Source organism: Lytechinus variegatus, chromosome 1 (assembly GCF_018143015.1).
Source record: "Lytechinus variegatus isolate NC3 chromosome 1, Lvar_3.0, whole genome shotgun sequence".
NCBI classification, from domain to species: domain Eukaryota; kingdom Metazoa; phylum Echinodermata; class Echinoidea; order Temnopleuroida; family Toxopneustidae; genus Lytechinus; species Lytechinus variegatus.
In genome coordinates this window covers 78,394,063-78,405,540 of record NC_054740.1, presented here as the reverse complement: position 1 = coordinate 78,405,540, position 11,478 = coordinate 78,394,063, and positions in this window count along the sequence as shown.

Genomic DNA, 11,478 nt, shown 5'->3' with positions numbered 1-11,478 from the left:
AACTTTTTATGTTGGTATTGATAATGATTCATCTTCTATTTTCCATAATTTTTTCAAAGAGGTAACAAATCTGTGAATCTCATAGAGAAAATATGTTTTTATTTCCATATTTGAACTAGATTTTTGAATGTCTATAATCTATTAAAACGATATTATTTAATAACAGTCTCACTCGACTGATTAAATATGAATACATCATGGCATATATATACACATAAATCGAATAACGTGCTTTTCGTAGCCACATACCTAAAACTATTTTTTATGTCTCATCCGGCGGGGCAAATTATGAAGCGATATACATAAATCACAAGCTAATGACGCTTGATTTTTTTTTATAATGATAACGTGATAAATCTTCAAAATCCTCATGGAGCGGTTCGGGAAACATACCACGTGACATTCCTGATGCTGACGGTATAGACCAATTTTCACGTTATTGGCCAGCCATAGCAAGTTACCCACCCCCTTTTTCCCGTCAATTAGCTCAATTCCGATGTTTTTCGTCACACTCACTATCCATTAGTTTGTGGTAAGTATATGAATGCTGTCAGGTACAGATGAGCAGCTGATCACTTCGACGAATATCGGTTAAAGCTTGGCATCACATCGGGGATCCAGGATTTATCAGGAAGGGGAAGGGCCCCATTTTTTTTCAAAAAGAAGGTCAAAATGTCATCGGTTTTTATATCCCTGTTGTACCATTTTCTCGCAGAAAAAAACAAAAATAGGAAGGGGGGGGTCTTTGCGCCAATCACACCGTCCCCATTTACACCAACAAATATGTACCCCATTTTGTATTGTCTTTTTTTTACATAGCCCTTCCGTTTATATCCTACCCCCAGCACCCCCCTGCCAAATAAACAATCACATTTAACCCTATTTGTGCTATGCATATAAGCTTTATTACAAAGTTGAATTTATAAGACAATGTTAGCATCTTGTTTTCTCCTCTAATTCGCCCTTTCACCCCCTCCCCCCCCCCCCCTAGATCTCTCCCTCTCCTCATCTCCACCTCCCCCTCTCTCTTTCACCACGATCTCTTTCTCTCTCTTCGTCCTCCTTTTTCTTTGATTCATCTCCAAAACGGTCGTCCAAAAGAAAAGAAAAGCCGAAGTATTATAACAGGTGATTAATTGTGGTGTAATTATTTATTTTACTTAATCATGTTAATGAAGTTACTGGGATGATGATAATAGAGGTGGTCCATAAATTCAAGGAAATAATTTGACAATTAATAAATATTTTGTATGCATGCTATAGATGCAGACAAATAAATTATGCCAAAGACACGGTTTCCAGCATTCGGCACCAGGGGCCCGTTGCAGAAAGAGTTGCAATCAATCGCAACTCTAAAAATCACAAGCGCAACTTGATTTTCAACCAATCAACAGCGTGCATTTGGGACTTGCGATTGATTTTTTGACTTGCGTTTAAACGAAACTCTTTCTGCAACGGACTCCAGATGAATCAACAATATCAACAACAAAAATAAACCTGAACTTCGTCAAAATTCATTTTACATTTAATACGAGTAATAAGACAACCTGTTAAGGCACATTTTGGTAAATTACACATTTTGGTAAATTGGATTACCAAAATGTGCAATCTACCAAAATGTGTCGTAATTATGTCACTGCACATTTTGGTAATTTACCAAAATGTCCTGCAACACAACCATACTTTGCAGCTTTGAGAAGGGAATGGCGATCTTTTTTGGGAGAAAGCGAGAGAAAGAAAAAAAATCTTGTTGATTTATATTTATCAATCTCAACACGTGTTAGTATATCATCAAAGTTAGAGACGTTTATGTACTAACCACCCAGAAGGGTGTATAAAGAAGGGATTCGAAGACGTGTCGCACAGAAATATGGCCCAAAACAGCCAAAATCTTGACATTTTCAGAATAGTTAAGAAAATACGTGTAAGTGGGTTATAGCTAGAACATCGTTGGTGTTATGGATATGATTATCATTATCATTATGGAGTACACTGTAAAAACGCTGTTTAAATTTTAAGGACGTTGTTTAAGCCTGTCACTCTAACAACTACTGTTCAAACTTTTAAACAGCTGTTTAAACTTTTTAAACAGTTGTTTAAACTTTTTAAACAAGTTGTTTAAAAAGTTTAAGCAATTACAAAAAAGTCTAAACAACCTGTTGTTAAAGTGACAGGCTTAAACAACTTGCTATTTTTTTTACTGTGTAAAGACTTCAATACGCATCTACGTACAAGTGTGGGAGGGATTTGGCAGGGGCTCCGGCACATTAAAAAATAACGAATATTTGAAATTTGTATTTTCAGACATTATCATTTTCGCCCCGTGTTTCTTTGAATATCTGGTTGTCTGGGTGATTGTTATGCCTATCTTTCATTGGAATTCCCTGTTTTAAAAGAGATCAAAATACAATTTCGTTCAAAATATAACAAAATTAATAATCATTCTGTGAAGGCATAATTTATAACCTTTTATTGCTCACTCAGATCAATTCACTACGCGAAATGTTCTATTGTCCTTCACCGTACCTCCCTTTAAAGATTATTGTTTCATTACGTAAATGTTCCTGTGGGAATTCAATAGCTGCAATAAAAAACATGAATGAATGCATTCTCCAAATATTTTGCATATTACAAATCTAACAACAGAAATTGGCCCTTCAAATGATATTCTTTTATATTTCATTGCAATGGAATCACACAACACTGAACATTTCCATCTAACTCATACTCTATACATACATGTGGAGTAAAATATTAATATACGAAATGGGTTTTTTTATGATTATGCATTCGACATGTAACCTGAGTTTTTTAATAAAATTGTATAATTCGTTTTTTCAAAGTTTGATTAACGTAATTTTAGTGTAATCCGATTGCTTAAAATATATGACATATTCATTTTTCCTAGGTGAATGTATCCCAAACCTCCTTGCTTAAGACGGGAGCAGGAAGAATCATCTTATCGAAAGTTTGCCGAATAAAGTCCCAAAAACCCCCCCCCCACAAAAAAAAATTATGAGACAAGTGAAGAGCTCACTTGCCAAAGGGGTTAGGCTCATTGATCATGAATTTTTATTGTTTTCTGTCTCAAAACCTCAAAATTTGTAGTCGCTCTGATAAAAGCAAATAAAATTTGAAATTCACATGAAAGCGTGAATAAAAGTGACAAAGAAAAATCACTATTTGAATCAAAATAGATTGGATTCATTTCAGTTTACTTGGAAAAGGGGTTAGGTCCACAATGATAATTTTCAAAAGAATGTATAAAACAAATTGAAGACAGGTAGATTTATTTTATACCCAATATAATGTTCACACGATAGAGTAGACTTCATGACAATTTAGTTTCTCATAAGAATATTGCAATACGTGAGAACACGTAAAAAACATGGTTTTTCTCGGAATGGTCCAAAGTGGACCTATAACACCTTTTTCAACCCAACTCTTCAAATATAAAACATTTTATAGTATTTGGTATTACATTGAAGTTTACGACTTCTACACTTTTATACAATAACGAAAGAATTTCATATGAATATCAAGAATCACGATGAATTAATATATATCAATAACAACAATCACCTACAAAATTCATAAAAAAATCGTCACAAAAAAAAGATTTTATTTCCATACCTTGAATATTTCTGTTATAAGGTGATTGGAAATCCGAGCCCATAACAACATTACAATATCTTGCTTACAACATACAGACATTGCCTATTTTACATCTACGTTGATATATATTTTAATGGTATCTTTATTCTTTCACTGTAAAAATATTGGATAACATTTTTACCACCGTGAGGGTAATTATGTGTCCAACCAATTTGGGGCAGTATTTTACCCAATGTGGAAAGCATAGTAAGGTTAAAAAATAAGCAATTACTAAAACATGGGCAAAATTTTCATCACACTGGATAAATAAAAATGCCCAAAAGAAATGCTCAGTGTTGGTTGGATACATAATTATATACCCTCATGGAGCACTTTCACCCAATATTTTTTAGTGTGTTTTCGGCTTCTAATCTAAGGCATGCAATTTCATGCTCCATTGTTTTTTTTACATGTACTTTACAGGAGCAGGGGATGCTAACATTAGAAAACAATGATTTCCATCGATGATTGATATTGATCAACATACCTTAAATTTGCAATTGAAAAATAGGTCTCTTCCCCAACCCCATGCACCCCTGCATAAAGCCAAAGTTATGCATGTTCCTTGACATATATGTCAAAAAATGAAACATTTATGCGGCAATCCAAAAGCCAATTTGTTTTCCTTTCTTGAAACATAAATCTTGAATCTTGAAAAACATATTCTTTGGGCGATGATGGCGCCATTACAAAAATAAAACGGTGCCCTTACTGTCAGATAAGTCTACGGACTTGAACTATCCTCCAGAAGAGGAAAAGAGCTAAAAGAAGGAATATCGAATTAATAAAATTCTCTTTGTTTAGGGATGTTTCTGGACTCAATTCCATCGCGATTTTACGGCTCGTTTAATCAACTTTCATGGTTAGACGAGTTTCTCGTTGACTTTTAGAGGGCTAAGTAGCTTTGGGGAAGGTTTTTATGAGAGGTGGCAGGTCAATGTAGTTTGAAGAGATGTGTATTGGTAAAGTCTGTGAAAATAGCGATTTAAAAGCGTGAAATGGGGGTCATAGTTCAACAAGAGCAATGCAAGCACATGTATCTTATCTTCAAGAGGAAGGCAGATGACGAAAAGAAGAACAAGTGAACTGAGGAGATAGGGAGAGATGGAGGCATCCATGTCTTTCAGCAGACTTTATTTTTTTATTCCAAAGGAGGGGGTATGTGAAATAAGTCAAAATGTTAGCGAGTGAGCAAAGTGATCAAACTGCCCACTGCGGCTTTATTTCTTTTTTATATGGCGATTTACAAAATAGAGACTATTTTAATGGAATTCCCCAAAAGCTGATAGCAAAAATAATGTATATACTACTGCTGATAGAAATGAACCGTCTTCTTGTGTGGCCTGCGAAAGAAAGAAAGAAAGAAAAAGTGAGAGAGGAAGAGACTAAGAAAGAAAGACTCAAAAATAAATATTAAAAAATGAGAGAATTACCGAAAAGAAATATGAATTGATGAATAGGAGCATAATAGGGCTATCCCCCCTCCCCCTTCCCCCCCCAAAAAAAATGAATAAAGTAAATAGTTCCTATAAGGAAATGACGTGGAAGAAGTTGGTGAAGGCGGGGAAAACGAAGAACGAAAGAATTTGTATTTGTCTTTTTTTAAGAGAAAAGTCCAGTATCAAACCGAAATCCTCAGTTGACTATAAATTTTCCCACGATCACAGCGACAAGTCCAGTTTAACAATTATATTTTTTCATATGACTCTCAACTTTTCCCTTCATTTTTTCACGTCATGCCGTAAATGCCGCACACGCGTCCTAAAATTTCATTTCTGACGCTCCTACGAGCCAGCAAGGAACAATTTTGTGTCAAGTACACGAAATTAATAGGTCATAATAGGCCCATTTGGTGACTTGAAATGCATTCCATATGTGAAAGGGAAACCTGCATGTCTACCGGGAGAAATATAGGTATCACTATCTAAATCTCAAATAACCACCGCGTCGCGAAATAGAAACAAAGAAAAAATATATATTCTAAAAAGCAGTGGAAATGGTTGCACTTTTTGTATTTTGTCATGAAAAGCAAAGCAGAAATTGCATTTGAATAAACTACTTGAACAAATAAAGAAGATTATCAATGTTCCCCCGGTCCATTTTTATGGTATAATAATTGATATAATAATATTCCAAGTGTTGAATAACAAACGACATGGGTGTCCTGATAAATGCTTTAGACATAGTGCCCTCTCAGAGATATTTTCGAATTCAAGATTTGGCCGGATTCTTTTCATCCTTTTCCCTTAGATTTCTACAACAATTTCAGAAAAAAACGAAAAATGAGAACAATGTTTTTCGTGTTCGTGTTTTTCATATTCCGCCCCACCCTTTTTTAAGGTTCTGGGGAAGGGATTATTTGTTAAATGTTTTTTTTTTTCAAATGGACACTGTTCCAATGATATTTCATGATTTTATGATATAGACTAATAAAAATATATTTTAAACCGACATAATTTGGGATCATTATGGGAAATATGAAACTCACTTAATAAACCCGGTGGAATTTTTACGAAAGAATGAAAGTTTATTGTACATTTGTAAAAAAAAAAGAAACGAAAAACGTAAATGTGAAAGGCCAAGTCCAACCCATGAAAAAGTTGATTTGAATCAATAGAAAAAAAATTAAACAAGCATTACCCTGAAAATTTAAACATTATCGGATGCAAAATAAGGAAGTTATGATATTTCAAAGTTTCGATCATTTTTTAAAAATCACAGTTATATAAACAGCACAATGATATGCAAATAAGGGAATCGATGATATCACTCATTCGCAATCCCTTGTATTTTGTATTGTTCGAATCAAATAATATTCATATTTATATTATGGGTATGCGGTAGGATGCGAAAGATATTGCATGTTTAAATTTGCCAGTGCCATAATGAGGCTGCGATGAATGCAAAGAATGCTCCCCAGTGAGTGGATATTTTGTGTTTATTAGAAATTAATGCTTTAAATTACAATATTTGCATACAACTGGGAAGATCATTATGAATAAATCAATAAATAACAAAAGACATAACACACATTTAATTGTCTGTAGATTGTAATGTTACATGAGCAAGACCCTCATGTTGGATTTCAGATATGAATATACACTAGAGAAGAAGGTCTTCTAGAAAATTATAGAAAATATGCAAGCCGTATTATTTGCATCCAATGTTGATTAAATTTATGTTTGTTAAATGTTTCTCCTTTTATTCGATTCATCTTTTTGATGCATTTACATCTTGATTTATTTGAAATATTTTAAAGAAACAAAAATAAAGGGTTTATTTATAAATCTGAAAGAGCCTTTACAAGAAACCGAAATTAAGGTCTTTAAGCAGAATGATATAACCTTTTCGAATACTTGTTCAGGTTTTCCCTCTCAATAATCACGAAGGGCCTATATACCAAGTATAATAACATATGAGAATATATTTACCAAATTGCAACTAATATGCTGATACCAATTTCAAAATTTAAATTTGTTATTATTTTAGGTTTTTTTTTTAACGTTAACTAATTTAAATTATAAGCAAAATGTTATAAGCAAAAAAGTCGGTCAAACTGTTATTGGCGACCTTTACTTATTGTGTCATTCATTAGTGAGAGGATGATATCACAGTTTTCTGACCTCAGTGTCCACTTGTCTCAAACAATTATAGATTGGAAAAAAAGGATTACAAACTTTTAATTTCTTCGACTTTTCTCAAATTTCAATCATTTTAAAAACTTGTTTTCTCCATTTATCAAATTTGGTCTATCGTTTTACTTTGAATCATTTCAATCGTGTTTTCATATTCATTTTGAAATTTCCACGGGCACTGCTAGTTTTGAAATATCACGGTGAGAGTCACATTATAAAAGTCTGTAAGAGTATACGTCTATAGTGAATATTTAGAACAGGAAAGACAGATAGGGGTTGTACTAGCCTCGGGCGACTAGCCGTTTAATCCACCATGTTTTCTTTCTCAAGATATCGTCATCGAATCGGACCCGTCTCTCTCGATATGATCTTGACCCTGACTTCATCAACTTCCAGCTTTCCATCCAAATAAAATATGAAGAATATGGTCTGAAGGTCAACGGTGGTCTAGAAAGGGTTAACTTATACCACCCCCTAAAAAAGCAGTGGTCAAGCCTTTTACAAGACATTAATTATTTGCTCCGAAAATAGCACCCCTCGAAATTATCTCCATATGATTGCAGCCTATCAGAGCTTGACATTTTATCCTGATATGTTAACCAAATATATATAATCATTCTAACCAGTAAAAAATAAGTGATATGTTTTGAGGGGTACAACACGTCATACAGAGGAGTTAGCATTCGTGAACGAACAAAAAAAGACCTTTGTTAAATGAAAATATAATTGTCAGATTTTAACATAATATTCATAACGAAATTTCATCGCTCACCATTTTTCTTTTCATTTGCTTTTATTTTTATTTTATTTATTCATTTATTTGTTTATTTTTATCCATTTAATTTTCGTTTATTTATTTCTTTTCATATCTATCTATGCATTTATCTATTTCATTTGGGGTTGGTGCCCCAAGCTCTAACTCTATACATTCTCATGGGTGGTATATACTATTTACGATAAATGACATGTATAACTGAACCAAAAAATTCATTAAAATTGACGGACTATATGTTTGCATCTTTAACATAAGAAATGTAACATACATGTGTAGATAGAACATCCTGTTTTAATAAAAATAAATTACATTATTGGTAATTCAGCATGTTCAAGATTAATGAATTCAATGAAATTTAATTGAAATACAGGAGGAAGGAATTCATATACTATATTTGTATAATACTAGTAATATACAAAATAAGTTTTAAGTGTGTGGCATCATCACTTCCCTCAATTGCATACATCACACTGTATGCACAATAGGCCTATAATCGTTTTGTGAAAATGAGTAGAAATATGTTATATTTGATTGTTTTACATCCATGTTTAAATTAAGTTCTTGGTGTTATGTTTGTGTGTGTCTGGGGGGGGGGTAGGTATGGGTGTGTGTGTATGTGTGTATTTTAGTTTTGTCAGACGTGTTTCAATAAGATATGATTAATTACGTCGCGGACCGACCACCATCCGGAAGACGTGACCAGGGCTCGAACCTCGAACCTCTGCATCAATTTGTAACTTCCCCACATAGCTTAGATTACAAGTGTACGCCACAACGCCCAGTTGTGTGGTGTTTCTCCATTTATTCAATTCAACTTAAAATGGTCGATATCATGGTTATGTTGCATGTAACGTTATTTCGAATGGTATACCATCGTTCGGTTTGGAATCGATTTTGTTGGTGTAACCAGGAAAGTGTTCCCTGGTGTAACTGTAACATTCAGCTTGCGCTACGATCACTATTGCTTTACTAGATTTGTGTCATTTGGTCAGATATTAATATTTCAATGTTCATCTATATGTTTACTAGAATATTGTAGCTGTACTTGTCTGATCGAGAAGTTTATAATCAGACTATATAAATCGTAATTGTACATGTTACACCAGGAGAAACTTACTCTAGACCGATCAAAGCTATCATGTTATTTCGAATAAATGTCCTGTCTATTTCATCGGTGTGAGTGCAAGTTCTATTCTTAGAATGATGAGTCTATCATATTTGTGTTTTTCTAAGACCTTGGAATTTCCCAAGATGATTTTCAACGACGTCTGAAGATCTCGATCTAGGTGCGAGAATGGTCATGGATCCTATATTGACCGACTTGAGAGATTTATCACGGAAGGTATTTAGTCCGTGCAGCGATGAGATGGAAAAGATAATGAAAAGTAAAAAAAAAATCGAATGTTAAATCAACATTTGAAAGGTTGGAGGAGTGACAACCTTTTTTCAAATGTTACATCCAACCTTGTATAAAGCTTTGTGGTATATGCAGCATTTAGAAAATTTTGTCACTCCTCCAACCTTTCAAATGTTAAGTTAACATTTCTTGTTTTTAGAGTGTAGATATTGGTAACTATTTCGTCATCGGTATATAAACATTTTATTAGTGACGTCTAAAACATTAATCATATAACTTCATCAGAACTTCATATACTGAAAGGTTCATAGAGGTGTTGAGATAAAGTATTCCGAAGTTGATTATGAAACAAAGAATGGGAGGGTTGAAAAAACAGAGAGAAAGAAAAAGGAAATGAAAGGAAATGAAGAGAGATATGGGGAGGGGAGGGGCGAGAAACTGAAAATTTGACAAAGAAAATTAAGTACACCGTGGATTATTGTGCAGAGATGGAGACAGTTGGGATCGAGTTATGCAATGTATGCATATAGGTTGGCAGATATAAAAGGTGGTGGAAGAGAGTACGTAAAAGAACAAAATTAAACTTTAAGAAAAAGCAAGGGTTGATACAGGTACAAGGAGAGGGAGTGTGAACTGGTGAAGACGGGAGATTTTTGTATCACTCAGCATTCACGCAACGGAAGACGAGACCCGCGCGAGACTCATTGTCCAAACAGAGTCACTATCATAGCGCCTCGATGCAGGCGACACAACAACCCTTTTCTCCAAGGTATTTCCCGCGCAAAACCCTGTACTGTAGACAACAACATCATTAAGGCCAGACTTTAACATGATCTGAGGACACCTCGAATGTTATGAACTGCAACTTTTATGAGAAGTCCAGATCGGTTTTAGGATAAACATCACGTAACTTGACTCGCAATTTTCTTAATTTCAGTTCATTAAACATGTTCAAAGAAACATGAAAATAACGATTATATATGGTACTTTGATAACAAACACATAAACAAAAAGACACTAAGAACTATTTGTCGTATCATATTGATTTCTTAAAAATGTGTGGTTTAAAGATATTTACCAATGCTTTTCATTGTATTTGTATAAATTTTGATGCTTATACGCTTTCGAAAGAAGAACACAAACAACGACAACAACAACTTGAAAAAAATATGTATTTTTTTAAAATCCCAATGCTTTTCAAAAACATAAGCAGTACGTGCTACAATTGAGTTATTGGTGATAGGATTAGATGTTATTCACTTTTTGGTTTACTTCAAAGAAGTTGCAACCATCTGCTCCACCGGGGGACTTCGGGGTGACAGGTGTGCCTCTACCACACGCGGGACACACCCGGCACAAGTGTGCGACACCATGCTGCTCGAACCTCCGACATTCAACCCCTCGTGACCTACCTAACCACATGGTCTCATTTAAGTTCACGGCTTTCCAACAGGTAAGAGTCGATTGCAAAGTGGGGCAGATTTCATTTTATGTAAAGACCACACACATCAACTTTGTAACATTTATTATCCTTTAAAGGTTACATGGAAAAATATGATTATTGCAACGAATTCCAGATTTTCAAAAAAGACGCATCCACAAATAAAACACGAAATCACGAACTCGAAATAGATAAAAACATTGCATGAAATTGCTTTCAAATATGAAATCACTCACGGGCTTGCATGCAATTATAATATAAACCGTCTGCGTTTTCTGGAGTAAATCGTATTTTTTTGTAATTATTTAAACACATTGATCTCGAAAGTACAAAAAATGTTAGACCAAATAATAAATAATTGATATTAATATGAATGGATACATATAATAGATAGAAATGGATGTCTTGAATGAATGAACGAATGGAGGAATGAATAAATAAATAAATAAAACAATATAGATAAATGCAGAAAATAATAAAAAGATTAAAATCAATTCTATACTATTTCAGGAATTTCACAAAAGACATCTTAGTGTATATATATATGTGTTAACAACTTAACATTTAAATGTAAAGCAGTACCTTTATTCAATTTATTTGTTTTGATAATTGACCT